A 22,747-nucleotide genomic window follows, 5' to 3' on the forward strand; every position below is an offset into this window, starting at 1 on the left:
ACTCTAAATTTGTGATCTATGACCTTTGGGCTAGTTTCTTCATCTATAAAATAAAGTGACTGTACTAGACAGAAACCCTCAAAGGTCCTTTCTAGCTCAATGATTTCACTTAAAAATGGCTTTTCTAGTTACTAATGGGAAAAGCTAAAATGAAAACTATAAAATCAGCTAGATGGTACTAGACTTAGAGTGAGGAAGTCTTGAGTTCAAATCCTGTTGTAGATAATTAATAGTTCTGTGACTCCCGACAAGTCGAAATCCATCCACCTCAGTTTCCTCATGCGTAAAATGGAGAAAATAATAGTGTATATATTGCAGGTATTAATAGCACAAACCTTCCAGGGTTGTTGGGAGGATAAATTGAGATCATATTTGTAAATAGTTTTGCAAAATGTTTAAAGCATTGTGTAAATACAAGCTATCATCATCGTTATTACTAAATGAACTATAAAATTGGTGAGTTTACAAATATTTGTTCTAAGATCTCTATGATCTATCCAGTCATAGAGGCCAGTATTATTTCTGGAAATAACCAGATCCATTTCTATCTCATCTTAAACTTGACCCTATCTCAGTCTATCTTTTGGGGAAGTCTAATTGAGGGTAGATGCCAGGGTCTGAGTCTTTAACAGACTCTAGAATGGGAAAGTGATACTAAGCAGAAGACAGAATAGTTTTATTCTCTAAAATAAAGTTTTCTCCCTTGAGTTCAGAATTCTATAGAAGATGCCTAACTATTGAATTTTAAATTAGATTCCCTTCAAAACTCAGTTTAACTTCTACTTTTGACAACAGTCTTTCTTTTCCCTTCCTCCTTTCCCATCTAATGCCATCCCTCTTAGATTACCTTTCATTTACACTTAATATATATCTTGTTTGGACAAAGTTGTTTGTATATTGTTTCTACCACTAGAATCTAAGAGTCTTGAGGGCAAGGATCCTATTTTTTGTCTTTCTTTGAATCCTTAGTGCTTGCACAGTATTACATAGTCAGTCAGTGCATTAGATGCTTATTGAGGATGTTGGTGATGGTGATGATAATTTTTCAAGGTCATAGAGCTAATTGTGACAGAACTGGCATTCACTTCAATTCTTAGAGCGTGTATTAAGTGCTACGGACCAGATCCACTACAGGGGATATAAAGACAAAAAAAACCAGTAAGATTCCAAATAAACATAACTGTATTTAGTCCCAACTCATCCCTCCTTCAGCTTAAAGAAGATTCAGGAACATTCCTTTTTTAAGTGGATTCTGGTCCATATCATTGTCATAAGGAAATAAACATTCAATCCTTCCATTTCTCCCCTTCCCCTAACAATGATACTATACTGCCAGGGTGGAAAAATCATAGGATTTGAAGTCAAAGAACCAGAGTTGATCTTGGGTTCTAATACTTACCACTATTTCCATGACATCAGACAAATTCTTCTTTTGTCTGTTTCCTCATCTGTAAAGTGAAGACATAAAATAACATGATCTTTAAAGTTCTTTCTAAGTCTGTGACTTCACAAGCCCCTTCTCCAAAAATTTTAAAAACAACAGATAGTAGGAATCTGACTGGATGATGAAACTGAACAGGTTTCATTCCACTTGGCTGAGAAATCTGATATTTACCTTTTCCCTAGACTCTTTCCCTGGACCCTTTTTTCTCCCCCTTGGCCTTGAGTCTCCTTCACCCATCACAAAAAAAGGAAAAAAAAGAAAAAGAAAGAAAACCCCACTTCACCCAGTGAAGAGCTGCTAGCTGGCTTCCCTTTCTTACTCAGTCTAGGCCAGTCCCCACCATGAGGCCCCAGAGCCACACATTCTTCGGGCTGAGCGTGACGGCCCCCTGCCAATGCTGAGAACTGATTCTCCTACTTTTCTGCCTCCAAAACTCAGCCAGTTGTACCTCCCAGCAAGCTCCTGCTTTGGGCCGGAGGGTGCTTGCCAAGGACCTCAACTTCCCAACCTATTTGCAGAGCTTGGAGAAACTGATACCTGCTGGGTCCAATTAACATCCACACCTGTCCCAACCCAGCTGCCAGCCCCACCCACTCCCCTGTGTTCTCAAGGAACAGGTCATTTGGTCTTAAAGCAGGGCTTCTCCAGAGCCCACCTTATGATTTGTTTATTGTCATACATTCTTTAGCTATAGCAAGGTGGGAAAGATAATAAACCATTTTCATTAATAATAATGAAAGTAGTTGTTTCATCCCTATCCCTAGTTCTAATTCATTTCGTAGTCACCGAGACTCCAAAAGGTTCTTTCTGCTTGCATCCCTTGGTAGGGTCTTTAGATAGGCCATTCTTTCTCTCCTTCCTCTTCCCCCCCAGATGATCCCCTTTGATTTCAGAGTAGTTATTAGGGGTGTTCATCTTGATTAAATGAAGAATATTTTCAGATCACTCCATATTCAGAAACCTCTCTTGTCTGGCTGGCTCACCCCATCTTTTGGACACATATCCCTTTCCCCCAATTTGATTCCCTAAATTCTTTTTGTCTGAGGATTATCTTCCTCCTAGTCATCGGCGGATGCCTTTTAGCTTGGAGAAAGCTTGAAGTTAAACACTTATCTTCAAGTATTTCAGGGCCTGTAGAAGAGGGATTTCACAGGATTGCAGGATTACATATTATGAGCTGAAAGGGAATTTGGAAGTCATCTAGTTCAATCTTTTCAATTTACAGATGAGAAAACTGAGGCTTAAATGAGCTAAATGACTTGTTCAAAGTGGCCATGTTGGGATTTGGACAGAAATCCCTGATTCTAAATCCATTCTTTCTACCAGCCCTAATGCTTTCCTCTTTTCTTGATTGACCCCAAAAGACAGAAATAGGAGCCCAGGATCAAAAATGTAGAGTTAGAAGGAATTTCAGAGGTCATATGCTAAGGCTCAGATGTGCTCAATGACTTATTTAAAGGCACACATTAAAGTAAGTGTCAATCATGAGATAAATTCTCTGATGACAAATCCAACATTCTCAACTCAGGGTGGATGAGTAATTTGGTACTAAGGTACTAAGTCTTAGAGGCAGAATTTGAACTCAGATGCTCCAAATCCAAAGCAAGTGCTCTTCCCACTATCCAACCACTCCTTCCCTATTTAAGTTTGAGCTCCTATGGAGCAGAACTGAGATCAATGGGTAGAAGTTGAAGAAAGACAGCAACATTACCAAAGTAGAGCTATCAAAAACTGGAATGGATTGCTGTAGGAAATAGTGGGTTTTATCTCTGTTTGAAGGTCTTCAAGTAAAGGCTGGATGACCATTCTAGAATATAGTCAAGATTCCGATTTAAGGTTTGATTGTAAAGTGGTGCAGTGGGTAGAGTACTAGGCTGGAAGTTAGGAAGACTCTTCTTCCTGAGTTCAAATCTGACCTCAGATGCTTCATAGCTGTTTGACTTTGGACAAGTCACTTAACCCTGTTTGCCTCCGTTTCCTCATCAGTAAAATGAGCCGGAAAAAGAAATAGCAAACCACTCCACTATCTTTGCCCAGAAAAACCCAAATGAAATGGGGTTATGAAGAGTCAGATACAATTGAATAAAATGACTCAACAACAAGGTCCCTTCCACCTAGAAGATGCTGTGATTTGTGATCGTTAGTAATTACAAATTCAACCTGAGAAAACATCCTTTTATATATAAAAGTCATAGAGAAAAAGTATGAGTAGGCACTAAGGAAGAGAGGAAGTAAACAAGCCTTTATTTAGCCCTACCATATGCCAGTCACTATGGTAAATCCTTTACAAATATTATTTCATTTGATAATCAACAAATCTGGAAGATAGTTATAATCATTATTTCAATTTTATATTGAAGAAACTGAGGCAGACAGAAGTTGATTGACTCACCTAGTAGTTAGAGAGCTAGTAAGGGTTCAAAGCCAGACTTGAATTCAATGCTCTATTCATTTCTAGAAGACATGCATAGTGGAGTAGGTGCTAATTTAGGGTTCTTGGTCATAAGGCTTATAGGTCAACCTGCCATCTGATTTCAGGTCATCTTTTGGATAGGAATTGATGAGACTAAACCAGAGATATACCTGACTTTGTCTTTGTGTCCACAAGTCCTTAACACATTGCATGGCACATAGTAGATGATTAATAAATGCTTATTGACTGTAGTAGAAAGAATTGTGGTTTAGCCATGTCCAGCTTTCTTTGAACTTGTAGACCAGGGGTTCTCAAACTAAGGCCCGCAAGCCAGATGCAGCCCACAGGCCAGATTCGGCCAGCTGAAGACGTTTATGTGGCCCGAGGGGTTATGGCAAATGGGCTGAGGGGCGGAGACAGAGTGTGAGTTTTGTTTTTACTATAGTCCGGCCCTCCCACAGTCTGAGGGACAGTGAACTGGCCCTCTATTTAAAAAGTTTGAGGACCACTGTTGTAGACTATACCATCCATGGGTTTGTTTTTTGGCAAAGATACTGCAATGGTTTGCTATTTCCTTCTCCATAGTCCCTATTTTACAGATGAGGAATTGAAGCAAATGGGGTTAAGTGACTTGTCCAGGATCACACAGCTAGATCTTACCAACTTCAGGGCTGGTGCTCTATCCACTGCACCACCTAGTTGCCCAAATAGAAAGAATAGAGAACTAGTAGTTAGAAGACCTGGATTCTGATTTTAGAGCTAGCACTAAATTGTATTACTTTGGAGAAATCATGTCATCCCAATGAGCCTTAGTTTCTTCATGTGTAAAATGTGGGGATTGGGTTAAATCAGAGATTCATGATCTTAGGGGAAATTGCATCTTTATTTTTATTAATATCTAATTGAAATTTAACATTTCCTTTAATTATGGATTTTTAAAAATTTCCATATTAGTCATATTACAAAAGAAAAATCAGAGCAATAGGGAAGAACCATGAGAAAGAAAAAACAAACCAAAAAAAAAAAAAAAAGAAAATAATATGATTTGATCTGCTTCCAGACCCCATAGTTATTTCTCTGCTTGTAGATAACATTTTCCATCATGAGCTTTTTGGATTTGTTTTAGATCATTATATTGCTGAGAAGAGCTAAATCTATCTTAATTTATCATCTCTCACTAGTGGTGTTACTGTGTACAAGGTTCCCCTGGTTATGTTCACTTCACTCAGTTCATGCAAGTCTTTCTAGGCTTTTCTGAAATCTGCCTGTTCATCATTTCTTATAGGACAATAGTATTGCATCACATTCATATACCATAACTTATACAGCCATTCCCTGATTGATGGACATCCCATCTAATTTTGATTTTTTTAAAAACCCAATACATTATTTTGTATTCTCTTCCTTTCCTTTCCCTTCCCTGACTCTCAACTCTAGATCTTTATTAGAAATGAGAACAAGCACTGTTACATTGTTGTATTAGATGATTATTTTATCTTTATTCCTGGGAACAGCGTAACTTTATGGAACTTTTCTTGCTATGGTTCTTGGAACTCTTATCCAGATATATATGTATGTATACACCTACAGGACCATTCCCAGATGTAACACCTTGTAAACCACACTGGTACATCCCACTCTGTTCCAATGAAATGGGATCAGGTTACAACACTTATCAAGGGAAAGGTAAGGATTTAGAAAAACAAAGAGTTATGGCTTATTCAGGTTTTTCTTAGCATCTCCTAAGGGAAGGCTCTCTTGAAGCTGGATTTTGACCAGCCAACTTCCAGTTTCTTAGGTTGCCATGCCATTCTTTGAACAACAACAAAGACTAGTGGATCAAGTTCTGGACTTGGGATCAAAGATGCTCTCTGAGACTAGCTGGATGATTTTGGGGAAATCATTCAGTTCTTTGAGCCTCAGTTTCTTCACAAGTAAGATGGAGATGATGATGCCTGTGGTTTTTACTTCATCCAGCTATTATAAGTTCATATGGAATAAAGTACTGATAAGTTTTGCACATCTTCAAATGCTTTATAAATGTTAAATCTCAATAATAATAATAATTCTTAATAAGAATTATGTAATATAGTTATATATTATCATTATATGTGATATAATATAATCTTAAAAAGTAATAATGCACATTTTAAAGTGGCATATAAATGTCAAATTTTAATCATGATGATAATAATTATAATATAAAATATTATAATATGATATGTGAAATATAGGATAGCATAATAATGCAAATATTAAAGTACCATATAAATGTCATATATTATGTTGTATTAAAAATGCATATCATATTATTATTAGCTTTTAAGAATCTTACCAAATAATTTGTCAATCAGTATTCACCTTCCTTTCCCCTTCCCTTTTTGGCTGAGTGTTGGCTCAGTTAACATGAACAAATATTTAATAAGAGTTTACAATATGCAAAGCACTGTGATAGGCACTGAAGACAGGTGCTGGGAGTGAAAAGGCCAAAATGAAATCATTCCACAAGATTCAATTCATGAAGTCCTACCTGAATACTAAATGCCTACCTAAAATATTGCCCTTCTTACACATGGGGAAGGAAAAAAAAGCATCATCAAGGCTAATTAAAATTCCATCACCTGAAAACACAATCAAATTCCACTCTTCTGTTGATTCATTTCGGTGTTGGGCCAAGGAGATCTTGAGGGGGAATTCTGATTCAAGAAAAAATAAAGGTTGAGGGGGAAAGGCGGATGCAGGGCAGAGCTGAGAAGCAGGGAGAAGGATCAAAAAATTTGTGGTAGAAATATAGAATGTCAGTGGAGAAATTAGAAAAGTAGGCTAGAGAAAGGACTGGAGTATGGAGAAGTTATAATCAGGAGACAGGGCTCAGATAAAGAAGTGAGGATTGAGAGTGAAAGAAGGATAATTTATGCAGAGGAGGAAAGGGGAGGGGCTGACAAGGGAAGATGGGGAGGAGGGATTCAGAGAAGGGTAGGGTTCAGGAGAATGGAGAGTTACAGAAAGAGGGATGTTCTCTTTAATGACTTAGTGTAAAATTTCTTTTGGACTCCTAAACTTCAGTCATTCCTTCTGCCCAACTGACTTTTACTTATCTTCACATTCAATAGTTTTAGATAGCTTCCAGTGGGATTTATTTAATCATGTCCCCTACTGGACTCTGATTTAATGTACTTCTGCTCTAATGTCCTCTGTCTTTGGGGCACCCAAAGGGACTCCAGCTTTCTATGCACAGGGACAGCCTCAGTTCCATCAAACCAGTAGGCTTTCTTTTCAAGGGCTCCCTTCTATTAGACTAAATTAAAATAAGCTGCTACCCATATACAGTATAAGAGCAGAAGCACCCATGCTCACAGGTACCCGACTCACAGGTGCCTGACATGCCTATATGTATCCTCAGGTAGGCATTTGTGCTCACATTTATTTGCACATATCGGATGGTTCATATTTACTTATATATACTTATCTTCATGAGCACACCTGATTCCATGTGCTTACATGCACACTCATGCCATCCCTTTGTGCACACATTTGGTTGAGGCTGGCAGAGTCAGATAGAAATGGGGGACAAGGGTCTTATTGTAGGATCCTATGATGCTATGAGTCTGATAGAAATGACTGTAGCCCAATGGTTCCCAATCCTATTGTCTGTAGCTTCCTAGCAATCCAAAGAATTATTACAAGGGGTCTCATAAAGCTATAGGTCACTAAACATTTTCATGCTGATCTATATTTCGTTGACTCCAAAAAGGTATTCAGTATGACCCAGCAAAATAAACATGCCAACATATCTTCTATAAACCTGATAAAATATCTCAAATAGACATATATGTGTGTGTGTATATCTATATATACACACACAAATATACATATAAGTTACATTTTTGAACATCTTTTTTAGTCATTTTCAGTCATGTCCAATTCTTCATGACCATAGTTAAAGATTTTTTGGAAATGATACTTGAGTGATTTACCGTTTCTTTTTAGCTCTATTTATAGAAGGAAATTGAGACACATAGGGTTAAGTCACTTGGCCAAGGTCACACAGCTAGTAAGTGTCTGAATCCAGATTTGAATCTTCCTAACTCCTGGCCCAGGACTCTGTGCACTACAGTGCCACCTAGCTGTATAATAATACCTATGTGTAATATGTAACCTATATAATATGCACAGATAAATATTTTAATATATTCTATATGTAACATTGTAAAATTAATATTGAAGATAAAAACCAGATTGGTTATTTCAGTGGTATAGAGAAATTCTTGATGTGGTAATTCTTTCATCAATTCATATTACAACTTAGTCTTAGAAAGTTGACTAGAGTACTCCCAGGTAAAGGGACTTATGCAGGATGACACAACCAGCATATGTCAGAATCAGGACTTGAATATAAGTCTTTCTGATTCTCAGATCTGGTCTCTGTCCTTTATTCCTTGCTAACTCTCATAAACATGCATTACTATTATTCAAATATCTATAGATATTGTGATTAATGCAAATTCACTTAAAAGCCTCCTGAATTCATGGTTTCTTTTTGACCTTATTTTTTTACATGTGAATTGGATGAAATTCACATGTAGGGTACTTCTATTAATAAGATATATACTATCATGTAGTGACCATTTTGTTTAATATTAAAAAGAGACCTTACACTTAAAAAAAGTTGGTACTTTTATCTGAACCATGGTTTTCTCTGCCGGGGCTAATCAAGAGGTAATTTCCCTTCCTTGATGTTCTTATTTATGTAAGGGGTTCTGTAAAAATCCATCCATCTTCAAAGGCATCATAGGTCTGTTCCCTATACTTAGGATGGTCCCATCATCTAGGCTCACCCTGGATTTCCTACCTTAAAAAATGATGCAACACTCTGACAGAGAAGATTTCTGGGGACCAGTGTAGTCAGAAAGCTTTTCTAAGCCAGGAGGCAGAGCTAGAATGGGGTCTTGAGAAATAGATAGAAATTGGCAAAGGCGAGTAGGGAGAGTGGGAGGAAAGGATGGAGTTAAGCAGGTCTGGTATGTCAAGGGATATGTGGCAGGAGGAATCCTAAGGAGATGAGATGGGAAAGATCTGGAATGGGGGCAGTGAAGAGGCCATGGATCCCTTTTGATAACTGTGTCCTGGAAACATGACTCCACTCTTAAGCCTATAAAGACTAGAAAAACTGCTCCTGCTGGCCTCTCTTCCATTCTCAAGTTAAAACTTGTACTCTCCCTCCCCTCACCTCCATATGGGGTCCATTGGATCCGATCCTGGTCCTGCACCATGTCCAAGAGCATTTTTTTATCCACCCCATGCTCACATATACAGTATAAGAGCAGAAGCACCCATGCTCACAGGTACCCGACTCACAGGTGCCTGACATGCCTATATGTATCCTCAGGTAGGCATTTGTGCTCACATTTATTTGCACATATCGGATGGTTCATATTTACTTATATATACTTATCTTCATGAGCACACCTGATTCCATGTGCTTACATGCACACTCATGCCATCCCTTTGTGCACACATTTGGTTGAGGCTGGCAGAGTCAGATAGAAATGGGGGACAAGGGAAGGGGGCCCGGAGGCTTCAATCTGAAAGAAACTCAGCTGCCCTCCTCCCCAATCAGCCCCCATGTGGAGGCTAATGAATGGGGAGGCGGATGCCGTGTGTGTCTGTGTGTGTCCGTGTGCCTCAGGCAGGGACAGACAATGTCCCCATATGGGGAGCAGACGGAGCCGCCCCCCACATGCCCCCCTCCATCTAGCTGGCCAGAGCTGTTCTAGGCAGTGACTCTGACAGGAAGGGGAGGTGACCACCTGGGGGCTCCTGTTCCTAAGCGGGAGGCAGAATCTGAGCAGTGTCTCCTGGTGTGAGGAAGGTGCCTGAGGCTCCCAAGCAGGACCATTGTCCCCTATATCTCACAAGAAAGCGTCTCCAGGAGACTGTGAGAGACTTGGAGAATACAGAGACTTGCATGTACACACGCAGAAATACATTCAGAGACTTAGAGATACACGGAGGAACAATCACAGAAATAGATGCATAGACATTTCCATGGATACATATAAGAACAGACAGACCTCTAGAAAAAAAGAAAAAAATAAATATATTTGAGGTAGTGATTAGCTGAAAGTATCCTAGATATATGACTGCTCCTCTTATGTTTTTACATTACCTAGCCCTCTCTGTCCCCCATATCCATCTAGCCATTCTTGGAAATAAAGAATCACAAAGAAATGGGGAGGGAGGAACAATTTAATAAAACTAACCAACAATTAATTATGTTTGACAGTGTATGCAACATTCCATACTAGTTTCCCTCTTCTGCAAATTAGCGAGGTACACTTTTTCACTCTCCTCTGGTCATCTAAGCTAAGAGGTCCTCATGATTAGACAATATTTATTTGGGTATTTCATTCTCTTAAATCTCTTTGTTATATTGTGTTGTATAGTTATGTCCAACTCTCCGTGACTCCATTTGGCAGAGATACTGAAGTGATTTGCCATTTCTTTCTCTAGCTCATTTTACAGATGAAGAAACTGAGGCAAGTGGGGTTTAAGTGGTTTACTCATGGTTCCACTCAGATTGGGACTCAGAAAGATGAGTCTTCCTGACTCTATACTGGCCTCTATCTACTGAGCTACCTGGATGTCCCTTCTATGTTGTAGTAATTGTGTAATTTTCCTTTCTGCTAACTTCTTTCTGTATTAGTACATATACCTCTTCTTACGCTTCCCTGAATTTTTCATATTTCTCCTTCCTTATAGTACAATAAGATTCAATTACATTCACATACCACAATTTATTTAGCTATTCTCCAATCAATGAACTGACCTTCTTCTTAAAGACACCCCTACCAGTACCATGTACCACCATGCACACACATTTGATCCAGAAAATAATTGTAAATCCTTAAGACTTTATCCTGGACTTTCAGGAGTATGTGTGGGGGAGTAGAAGGGCAGGAGAGCAGATAAGGGATTATAGAAAAAAATACTATCTATGTAGCATATCTGTCTGTGTAAGTGCTGCATGTTGCATGTGATATGCAAAAGAATAGAAATGATAATGAATCCATCCATATTGCATAAATGTAAATGTATCTGTGTCCAATCTCTGTGTTATGTGTCTATGTGTGGACAAATTGTGACATTCTTCTGCTCTTCAAGGACAGGTACTGAGGTATCTGCTTACCAATCAGCACAAACTTTGGTTTGTTATTTGCTTATTCAAATGACTCATAGGAATATTTTCTCATTACCCCTCTACCTGAGTATTTGAGCCATGGAAAAAGATAATCAAAGGGTTTGATAATCTCTTAAGGACTAAATCTACTGAATCTCTCTTGCACCCTAGGCTATATGTAATTACCTCCTAGATACATGGTCTCCTCACTCTGTGTTCCCTAATTCTGGGTCACCCAGCTGTTACCACTACAGCTCTATGATGCTCTATGATGCCTTAGACCCATTATCTCCAGTTCTATAACCCATTTTCATGATCCCTACCTTTATTACAACTCAATGTGATAGTCACCTTCTATAATCCCCAATTCAATAATTCCTATCTTTTACAAGCAGAGTAGGATGAAGGTCCTGCTTCATCCTTTGGGATGACTGAAACTTCCTGAGGGAAGTTAACAAACAGCCCAATCCAGCCCTTCCAGGTTCTCTCACTCATAAGTTCTTCCTTTCTAGAGCAAAAAGAAGTAGGATCATGTTTTCAGATGGTTGAGGATTAGATCGCCATGGAGAGAATATCATTCAGAGGACAAACCATCAGATTGAAATTTGGGGAAAGATTTCTCCCTGCCTCTGTATTTGTATCTCCACTGCTTAAAACAGTACCTGGCCCATAACAAGTGCTTAATAAATACTTGTTGATTGATTTTTTTTTTTTTTTTTTATAAGACAGCCTTGGCAGCTGGAATATTCTGCTCAATTCTACCCAGGAGTTGCCTTCTCTAATCCCCTGCTCCTTCCCAGCTCCCTACCAGCCTTAGCTTGTCCAGGCTAATTCAGTGCTCAGGTATGTTGTATATCCATTTCAATGCATGTGTCTGTGTGTCAATACATGTGTCCACATACATTTCCACATATCATCATCTGTGCCTTGTGCCCTTATTTCGGGGGTCACATGGTCACGTGGTTTGGGTACCTAGGTTACTAGGTTTGCCCTCCCAGTCAATCTGCAGAGCTCTGGGGTTAGTTCTTCTGAGCCCAGGATTTGGATTCTCACTCTGACATTAGATCAAACGAGGACCCCCATCCCCCCACACAGCCAGCCTATAACTCTCCTTCCTGTTTAAAGGGCCCAGTGGCTTTAACGACTAGTTACTGCCTTGTCAATATTGTTCCTGAGGAAAGTGATGGTATATAGAAAGAAAGGGGACTGGAGCAAGATCTGTGGAGAGAGGGTATAAAAGAACAAGAGGAAGGAAATCAGCATTTACATAGCACCTACTATGTGCTTTGTGTTAAGTGCTTTTGACCTACTTTGTATCACTAGGAGTCCTTACTGTATAATCACATTAATCCTATTCCCCCTCCCCCACAATCTCAAAATCTTTTGTCCTGTTTTTGTTCTATGCTCCACCTTCTTGGGATGTGCTCCCAGCTTAGTTGACATCAACATAGACAAGGAGATAGATCCAGAGCTTTGAAGATGTGCTGTGAAGAAGGTACTTATGTGCATCCAAGTGCATTCTCATATGGCCTTATGAGTTTGTGTCTATCATGCACACATGGACATGTTTGTGCAGACACGGATATCCATGCAAGTTATCTGTGTCAATCTTAATTTGTAGTAACAATGCCCATGCATATAATAGCTGACATTTGATAGTACTTGAAGGTATTCAAAGTATTTTACATGCATTATTTCATTTGATCTTCACAATGACCCTGTGAGGTATTATCAAATCCATTTTCCAGAGGAGGAAACTGAAATATAGAGGGGTGAAGTGACTTACCTTTAGTCACAAAACTAATAGTTGGAATTACACCAGCATCTTCTTGACTACAAACTAAGCAAGCTATACAACCTGTTTTATCAACATATTTATGTATATATTTATGTATCTATGTGCATGTGGAAGTAGAGCACTAGGCTTAAAACTAAGAATCCTGATACTTACTAGAAGTGACCCTGAGGCCTCTTTGAGCCTTATTTCCTTTTCTTTTCTTTTCACTGCAAAATAAGGATAGTAACAGTACCTACTTCAGAGGGTTGATGAGGGTCTCCTGAATGTTTTTATGATCTATGTCATAAGAGGTATTCACAGTCACAAGTATATCTATGTATCTAGTGTAGCCATGTCTGTGTATATTTGCACTCATGTGTGTCCATATCATGTCCTCTGTGCCTCTGCCTATTATGATATTCACATCCATACATGAAGAGCAAAATCACATGTAATCTGTATTTATGTATGTGTTTTTGTCTTGTGAAAAGGTGTGTATTACCTGTATGTGCATTTCTATTTCCATATTCATATTCATGCATGCATCAATTGACACTATAATTATGTTCATACATGTATTCATGTTTATATGGTTCACTATTTCATGTTTCTAATATCGATCTGTGATTATGTGTAGACTGAATCCATACCTGATGTGATTATCCAAAACTGTCCAGGGGAGTTGTGCTTCCTGTCTTTTCCTTTGGAAAGAGTTCATCCCAATGGAGTATCCATTCTTCTTCCTAAGTGTCCTGCAACAGGAGAAGTGGATTGGGATGTGCTCTTTCCCCACTGTCTGTCGAGGATTTCACAGAGACAGCTGTAGCACTTCTTGTCCCAGCTTTAGCAACTTCCTGCCCTGGATTTTCCTTTTGCCCTGAGACTGCATCATTATAATATATGATACTTGAGACTAATCATAGGACATCTGTAAAATGAGAGGTTTGGACCAGATGTACTCTGAAGTCCTGTCCAGTTCTTGGTCCTAAGGCAATCTGATGTGATGCTATATACACAAATACAGAACCTCTGGTGACTGAGAAGTATTCAGTCCCTGCCCTTATCCCACATAAGGGCAACTTTCACTGGTGTCCTGGAGCCTGTGTCTCCATCTCCCAACATTGTGCCTCCCTACTTTCCTTTCTCATCTGAGCTTTGGAGAATATCCCAAATAAGGAGACTCTTATTACCCCAGGACCTGCGTAATCCCCTTGGGCCCAAGGCTTTTTGGCTCCTGACTCACCAGCTCCCAAATCTATTATCTTCTATCTCCTCCAAATGGACTAAATGGTCTCTTAGATTCCTTCCAGGATAAGTCCTACAAACCCCACAGCATCCTTATCTCACAGTTCCAGATCCCACAGTCACTAATCCCATAGCTCCACAAGCCCACTGTTCCTGATTCCATCACCTACATTTCCACATATTCTTGAGTTTGTATCCTTTCAACTATACATTTTCCTAACCCCACATCCCACAGCACTCCCTCAAATCCATAGTCTCTTGATCCCATAGCACTTCCAAAGGTAAGAGAGAATATCAAGGGGATGATCTGGGGAAGGGCACTACAGTGGGCAATCCCTCCTCCCACTCAGAGCAGGTGCAGGGCAGGGCAGAGTAGGGAGGAGGAACCTGCAGCTGCCCCCCCTCACCCTGCACTCACCCTTCCGAAGGTGACATTCCCTATTAACCTTATCCGTGGCCGTTTTGTAAATCAATGTCACTTACATTTAATAACAAGTGTAATCAAAGGAATTATGCAAATTTAATTTGATGCTTCTTGAATTATGCAAATCTGCAGAGCACATAATGTTCTCTGACGTGTGCCCGTTAGAGAGAGGGGGACATAGAAAGACACAGACAGAAAAACAGACAGACAGAAAAAGGACAGAGACAGAGAGGGGAAGAGACTATGTTCTGTATTGGGGTAGAAGGGGTAGTGTGGCATTTAGGCCTGGGAGGGGAAAGGGTAAGAGGAGGAAGGATGAATTGAACATGTGTTGAGAAAAGAAAGTCTGAGAAAGTCAGATTTGATGCAACTCTAGTTTTCATGTCCTTGGAAGCCTGTGGTCCTGGAGATAAAACTCCTGGGTTTCTGGGTTCTGCTTTAGATTCCCTCAGTGTCACCCTGTGTAGACTACAATCCACTGTGGCCAGTATGTAAGTAGACCACAAAAACTGTATAAGACAGCGTGTGTCCTGGGATAACATTTTTCCTCAGTAATTTTAAAGAACCTCTGTCCGGTCATGTAGTCTATTCCATCTCCACTCTCAAGCTCAGACAATGCATGTTCTCTTTTAAAACTTCCTGACAGGAAGAACTAGACATCATCAGATTCTCAGTCTAATCTCTATTCTGCCTGTTATCAGGGTCTCTGGGTCCTAGGGGAAACAAAATAGTCCGCTTTCCAGGGAAACCATTGGGATTGGTGTTGTGTGAGGGTGCGTGTATATAGTAGGATCCAAATTTGGACAGAAGCAAAGTAGATGTAGAGATGTGGAGGGGTGACTTCTTGGGAAGTTCTCAGAGCTGGAGTAGTGTATTGAGGGTAAGATAGGAGGGGGCTCCTGAGCAAAAGACCCAAGCTGAGATTTAACTCTGGAATGGTTGAAATTGGTGCAGCTGATACCTGGCTGAGAAGGGGGAAGGGAACTTCCATCTTCCTTGGACAGAAGAACGAGGAGAAATGAAGATGAGAAGAGCCAAGCTCAGAAGTTGCAAGGGCAGAAGCAACAAAACGACTTATCCTTCAGGTGAACTTGGACTTAAGTAAAACATCCATTCTCTTTCTTCTCCTCAGCTAGGTGCGGAGCCTTGAGCCCAGGCCCGTCGGAAAATGTCTAGGACAGTCTATGGCAGAGCAGGTCACTGCATACGTGCGCCAGGATGCACCTTTGTCGGTCACTGGGTGGAGAGGGCAACCATTTGGATATGTCATTGACTGTGCTCTCGGGGTATGTCGGAGTGTGTCAGCATCGGCGGGTGTCCTTGCGTTAGGTGTGGGGTTGCCACCGGGTGGGTACCTAGGTCAGTGTGGGAGGGGTAGGCCGCACGGGGGCGGGATGGGGCGGGGCAGGGCGGTGCCCTAATTGGCCCGCAGTGAATTATTCCCGCATCTAAGGAAGGCACAGAGTCTCAGGGAGCGCGGGCGGGCGGCCCCGGCAAATGCTTTGCATGTTTAAAACTCATTTCCATAAGTAAGTGCAATTTCTCCGCTGTTTGCCCCTGTTTAATGAAGTGAGCTCTTGTTTGCCTTCCTCCCAATTTCCCAGCGAAAGGCGCCCGACCGTTCGCACCGAAATTACGCCCCAAATTAAAACTCCGGCTCCGGGGGAGGAGCGGGGGCCGCGGGCAGAGACCCTCCCCTCCTTTTCCCTCCCCTGCATGTACTAGTGTGTGCGTGTGCGCACGTGTGTGCGTTTATACTCGCGGCGGGGGCCCTGGTCGGGAGGCCCTTTGGCTTCCATTAACAGCACAGTCAATATCTGTGCATCTTCTCCCTCCTCCCTTCCCCTTCCGCCCCCAGTTTAAAGAAGAAATCTCAGGATATCTCTCCCCACCCCACCCCCAACACATCATCACCTCTACATCTAACCCTGGCCCAAGACCTCGAATTTCTGCGGTGCCCCTAACAGGTTCCTTAGTTGGCCAGCCCCTGGATCCAACTTCCCCCTTCACCAGGGCGGTCAATCCCGGAAGAGCACCCTGCGGTAATGTGTTGGAGGGTGTTAGTGTGAGCGAGCTTGGGACTGTGAGTACAGGATTTAGAGAGGAGAGGGGTACGTGAGAGCATTTTGTGTGCAGGGTATGACTACTGTCTGGTTGTGTGGTTGTGACTTTTGGGTGATTGTTCAAGTGTGAGAGAGATTGTATATCCCCTGTGTGTGATTTTGTGTCCTTCACGTGTTTGGATGCCTACAATGATCATACTTGCAATATTCCCTTTTAATAGAGATAGCATAGAAGGTATAGAATGAAAAATACATTTTTCTAAATAGAGGCACCTGAACATGTGTGTACATACGTACAGGGACGGAGACTTTGTAACAGTTGGATGATTTGGTGTAGACAGAAATTGCATAGGTTTGTAGGTTTGGCTTATGGGAGGTCGGAGGAATCACCCCTTCACTTTCAGTCAACAAGTCTTATCATTCCCGAGTTGAAAAAGTCAAAAGGATGATGATGTGTGCAAGATGTATGTGTGTATGGGGGGGGGGGGAGGTGTTGTACTGTGTAGGGAACAGCCCTCAATCAACAGATTGAGGGAGCCTAAACCTCCCACATTCTGTCCTTGCTGTACAGAGTCTGAATGTTGTATAATTGTATTTCCTCACAACAATCTTGTGAGGTACAAGTATTGTTACTCCCAGTTTAAAGCAAAAAAATCTGACCTTGTAAGAAGGGAGGAAGTTTTACAGACTTTACAACTATCAGCTTATTTGATCTTTACAACTCTGTGAGGTAGTTGTTATTATTAGCCCCATTTTGCAATTAAGGGAAGTGAGGCAGATAGAAGTTAAAGGGCCTGCCCAGGGTCACACAGCTAATAAATACTTGAGGTTGGATTTGAATTCAGGTCTTCCCGCCTCCTGGTAGGACTCTATCTGCAGGGCTACCTAGCTACCTTTGGCAAGAAGATCTGATTTAATGTCCTGTCTTCTAGCTATGTGAGTATAGGCAAATCCCTTAAACTTAGCATCCTGGGCCATTCTCTAACATTACAAATAGCATTATGAGTTGCCAATCTGCCACATGGGGGTTGTTGCCTGCCCTGATGAAATCATAGGTCAATATCAGAACAGATCAGAAAACATATTGCAAGAGTTAAATGACTTGTGGAACACCATAACATAAGTTTCAGAGGAGAAATTTAAACCCCAGTTTTCTGACTCCAAAGCTATTTGTACTGAGGCTCTGTGCTCTGAATTAATCCTGCCCTCAATTCATCTTTTAGAAGGTGCTTGAATTCTCTCCCTAAAGAGAGCTCAACACAGAGTGGTATCCTGTGAAAATAGCCTAACCGTCCTAATCTGGCATTCAAGGCTCTCCATGATCTGCCTATTACTTTTTTCCATCTTATCTTAGATTACTTATTATTATTATTATTATTATTTGCTTTAGCCAAACTGAAAACTCACCTTCTCCTCACAAATTCCCATGTTTTCTTACCGATTGGCCTTTGTTTATTCCATTCCTTGTGCCTGGAATATCCTCCCCAGCCAATAAATCCTAACCTTAGTTTAAGACCCAGTTTAAGTAGCACCTTGTCTGTTGCCTTTCCTGAACTCTAGGAATTGATTTTTCCTTTCCAGGAAAAGTCAAAGCATGTTTGTACTTCTCATACTCTTATCATAATCTGATGTTTATTGTCTTATATTTTCTATTAGAATGCAAACTTCCTGGGGATTGGACCACCATCATATTCTTCCTAATCCTCTGTGTCCTCGTCTTGCATAACACTAGGCCCTGAACATAGCATCTTCTCAATGTTTGTTCAATGAATGTTTGAATGTAAACATGACACTTTGTGTAAATGTGATTAAATAAATTTAATACTGTATATAAGCCTATCCACCTCCACAAACTATTGGGAACCCTGGCAGAACTCAAAGAAACTACTTAAGGGATCCATGCCCCCTCATGACAGGTCCCTTGGTCATTATCCCCTTTTCCCTAGAGATAGCAACTTCCCAACTTTGCCATAGAGGGAATGGCATGATTCCAGCCTCAAGGTAGACAATATAACTTAATGCTCTGATTTTTTTCCAGAAGACTGACATTTTCTGGATACATACTAGGTGGGATGGGGGTGGGGGTAAATGTTCAACCTTTCCCTCATTCCATTCCCAGAGGACCTACCTACCCAGGTTTCCCACAGAATACAGCTTGTCTAAGTAATAGGAGATGTGGAAAGATTAAAACGGCAACAATACCCTTCAACAACCCTCCCTTTTGCACTTTACATCCATTCTTCACTGACACTTCCCTACTAAACTCACTTATATTCCATTGACTACCCCCTCAACGGCTACTCACTCACCCTTACTCAATGACTCCCTCTTTCTGAATTCTTTAGTAATTCTCTCTTTCCTGAGCTTCACCCCCATACTCATTGGCCCCCTCTTCTTCACTTCACTATCCACTAATCCCCCTTCCATTTGAACCGTGCCAATACTTCCCTCACTGATGTCCATTGCCCCCCCATTGGCCTACATCATTGATCCACCCACTAGCCCCAAAATGACCCCTTTAAATAGACCTTCCAACACTAATCCTCCTTCACTGGTCCTCACTGAGTTTACTAACTGCTTCTCTCTCTCTCTCTCTCTCTCTCTCTCTCTCTCTCTCTCTCTCTCTCTCTCTCTCTCTCTCTCTCTCTCTCTCTCTCTCTGTGTGTGTGTGTGTGTGTGTGTGTGAGACATGGCTTTATGGTGGCTAGTCAGACTCCTTGCAGACAAATACCCTACAGAACCCCCAGAGGAGGAGGAGGTTGTGTAGCAGACCAGGATTAAGGGGCGGGACAGCCCGAGATGCTCCCCATCTAAGAGTTCAGCTAAACACCTAGTTCCGGTGGTGACCCAGCTTGAAAGAAGGGAGGAGGGAAAAGAAGGAATCGAGTCAGTGAGAGCCCCTGCTTCCCTCCACCCCCACCCCATTGCAAGCATGGGAATTCGACTGGCTCCGATTCCCTTCTTCCGACCTCCACCTCCCAATCCCGCCCCGGCCCCCCATCAGATTCAATTTCCGCTCCTAAGTGTCTCTGAAGCTCTGTATCCTTCCCGGGATGGATGAGCCTGGGGCCTGGCCTGGCGCGGCCCCCTGCAGAGCTTCTCATAGGCACCCGCACAGCCCTGTGCCCCTTCCCTCAGCATCTCCAGAGCCTTTCACCCCAAACACACTGGCTCCCTAGCTCTGTTCCTTGCCTCTGCGTCTCTCTGTGTCTCTGTGTCTCTGTGTATCTCTGCTCTCTTGTCTCTCTCTCTCTAACACCTCTATTCATCTCTGGGAGCAACATCATTTATTTTGCACTTCCCAGATAATTTACTTTTTTTCCCTTCTACAGGAATTCTCCATTTCCCTATAAAATGAAAATTCATCTAGAATTACATCTTATGTCATCATTATGTTTATTAAGCGTGGATGATGTATATGAACAGGACGGGCTTGCTGCTGAGTGCTTAATGGTGCATAAGATTAAGCCGAGACTCTCAGCTGCGCAGCGACTCCCCCTCCGGTTCCCATGTTGTAGAGGCTGCTGGGAGTACAAGTTCCGAACGAGCGGACGGCCAGGTGAACTCGCCGCCGCCGAGTCGTCCCCCTCCCCCCCCCCCCCCACCGGCCTCTCCTCCGGCCGGGCCCAGCTTGGCCCGGACCGGCCCCGCGGCCCCCTGCCCGGCCCCGGGCGCCATCCGCCCGCCTGGGCCCTCCCTCCCTCCTTCGCTGCCCTCTGCGAGGGGCCGCCTCAGATTTACACAAACAAAACACACACTCTACCACCGCCACCCCCCGCCCCAGGCCGAGGTTACTGGATTTAGGGCTCCTTCCTCAGCTATCCCCCCACTCGCCAACTCCTCCCTGCTTTTCTGCTCTCCTTCCCCCTTCTCTTGCTCACTTAGATTCCCGTTTCTCCTCTCCTCCAACCCTGCCCCCCCCTCCTCGTTCCTTTCTGTCTCTTTTCTTCTCCCTCTCTTCCTCCTCCCCTCCAGTGCCCCTCCCCCTACTGGCTCCTTCCCTCTCTCCCTTTCTCTTACCCCATCCTCCCTCCCTCCCCATAACCCTTCCTTTCTGCCTCTCCCCTCCCTATTTCCCCATTCTCCCATTCCCTCCCTCCCGTTTTCCCCAGTCCTTCTTCTCTTCCTCTCTTCCCCAGTCCCTCTCCCCCTCTCCTTCCCCCCCGCCCCCTCCCCCTCTCTTTCCCCCGCGCTGGCGGCCACAGCTCTGCAGCGCGCGCGGCACCAGCAGTCTATGACAAAAACATTATCCTTCTGGTGCTAAACAATCCAATAAACCTCTCCACAGGGAGAAAGTTAACCTCTTGTCTCTTCGGCTGATGCCTTCCAGCCCACGTGACTGCTGCCACAGTAAATTCAAATCATTAGTCTCCTCACCCCATCAAAAAACTTCTATTAGTAATGGAGACCTCGCCGGAGACCTTCCGCGGAGAGCGCTGCCTTCCCAATTCCCAGTGGAAAAATTCTGCGCGAAAAACTAATTCTACTTTTAATAATCTGTCATCAGGACCAGAGGCAGTCATAAATTATATGGGAGCGCGTGCGAGAGCGCGCCACAAGAGGGAAATCAGGGCGAAAAAATCAAAGCCCAAGTTTGACAAACTTTCCTGAAGATAAATAATAACTTACAAACAGGATTAGTTGTAAAGTCACGCTCGGGCGGAGCCGCGGCGGCTACGGCGCTTCGGAGAGACCGTGTACAGCGCACCTGTCACCGGCCTCCCTCCTGGCGCCGCCCCCGCCCCTTCCTCCTCCTCCGGGTCCCCTTCCTTCTCCCAGTCCCCTTCCTATTCCTCCACCTCCTACCCTCCTATCTCCTTCTACTGCTCCTTCTCTTCCTCCTCTTCTTCCTCTTTTCCTCTTCTTCCCCCTCCTTTTCTTTTTCTTCATTTTCCTCCTTTTCCCTTCTCCTTCCCCCTCCTGTTCCCTCTTCCTCTTCTCTCCCTTCCTTCTCTTCTTCTCACTCCCTCTTCCTCTCCCGTTGCCATTCCTCTCCCCTACGAGTGGAGACCGCATAAGGAAACCAGTCCCTAATACTGCAGAGACAAGACTCCCACCTAGGGTCCCTGAAGGTCACTAGATGACCATCTCCAATTGGCAGGATCAGCTCTGTATGTCACACCCCTGCCTCTCTAGGTGCCCTCATTAGGTGTGTACATGTGTGTTTAAGTATGTGTATCTGTATAAATACATGTCTCTATAGGGTATACACATGTATGTTTGAGTGTCCCTTTATGTGCATGTATGTTCGTTTTTGTATGTTTCCAGTAGCCTTCACTTCACCACCACCACCCCCTTCTCCTATTCCCAGTAGAGTCTAGAAGGACTGAAGATGGAGTTGGGAGTTTGGTTCCTCTTTGTTTATTTATCTCTATTCTCACTACGTTGATGGGGCCAGGGGATGGGGAGTAGTCCTCAGTCCAAGCGCCCGTCGGCTCGGCCTCTACTGGGCTCGGGCCTCTAATATACCCGTACCAGCGCCTAGGGCCCCGGATTCGCCCCTCCCCGCCGGGTTATTGCCCCTGCTCTTGAACTCTCAATACCCTCGAATGCCCTCCTCTGCCCCAGTCCATGTGCCCCCCATTTCCCTAACCCTCAGAACTCTCAACTGTTAATCCCCAATGTCCTTTGCGGGGTAACTCCGCCCGAGTTCATAGACCCCAACCCCTAGAGCTCCCTGTTCTCACACCCTTCGCCCACCCTCAGGCCCCCCCTACATCCCTAGACCCCAGAGCTCCTAACCCTTATTCTCCTCCCCTGCTCCCGGGTCCTGCTCCGCCTTCCTGTGTCCCTGCCCCCGCCCCCTCAGCGCCCCTCAGCGCCCCCCCCAGCGCCCCCCGCCCCGCCCGCACAATCTCGCCGCTGACAGCAGCGCGGGGTGATAAATGCCCGAGACGCGGGGAAGGAATTGCGCAAAATAAAGAAGCGTGTTCCAACAAGTCCTGTCAGGGCGCATTGATTTAATCATCTGCAGAAATACACATTCTGGCTTCCTGGAGCGAAGCGTGCCCGCCCGCCCGGCCACGGGGTGGGGGAAGGGGGTTCGCCTGGCCAGAGAAGGAGAGGTGGAAGGAGGGCTAAGGCGAGTTGAGAAGACGAAGAGTGGTGCTCTAGTTGGAGGGCTGAGGGGAGAGTAATGGGATGGGGGGGCAAAGGTTTTTGGAAATATGGGTCCCCAAGGACTCCATCTTCCTGTCTCTC

The 22,747-nt window shown here is 43.2% G+C and overlaps 1 long non-coding RNA gene across 1 annotated transcript; it reads right to left on the reverse strand.

Moving 5' to 3' along the window:
• Nucleotides 1–1,396: 1,396 nt before the first annotated feature.
• On the reverse strand, nucleotides 1,397–21,270 carry LOC141553735 (uncharacterized). The gene is made up of 3 exons (XR_012485616.1): nucleotides 21,176–21,270; nucleotides 13,465–13,566; nucleotides 1,397–1,448 (listed from the first exon to the last, which is right to left on the reverse strand). It is a non-coding gene; the product is annotated as an uncharacterized LOC141553735 (long non-coding RNA).
• Nucleotides 21,271–22,747: the final 1,477 nt, after the last annotated feature.

This window comes from Sminthopsis crassicaudata, chromosome 2 (assembly GCF_048593235.1).
Source record: "Sminthopsis crassicaudata isolate SCR6 chromosome 2, ASM4859323v1, whole genome shotgun sequence".
Lineage (NCBI taxonomy): Eukaryota > Metazoa > Chordata > Mammalia > Dasyuromorphia > Dasyuridae > Sminthopsis > Sminthopsis crassicaudata.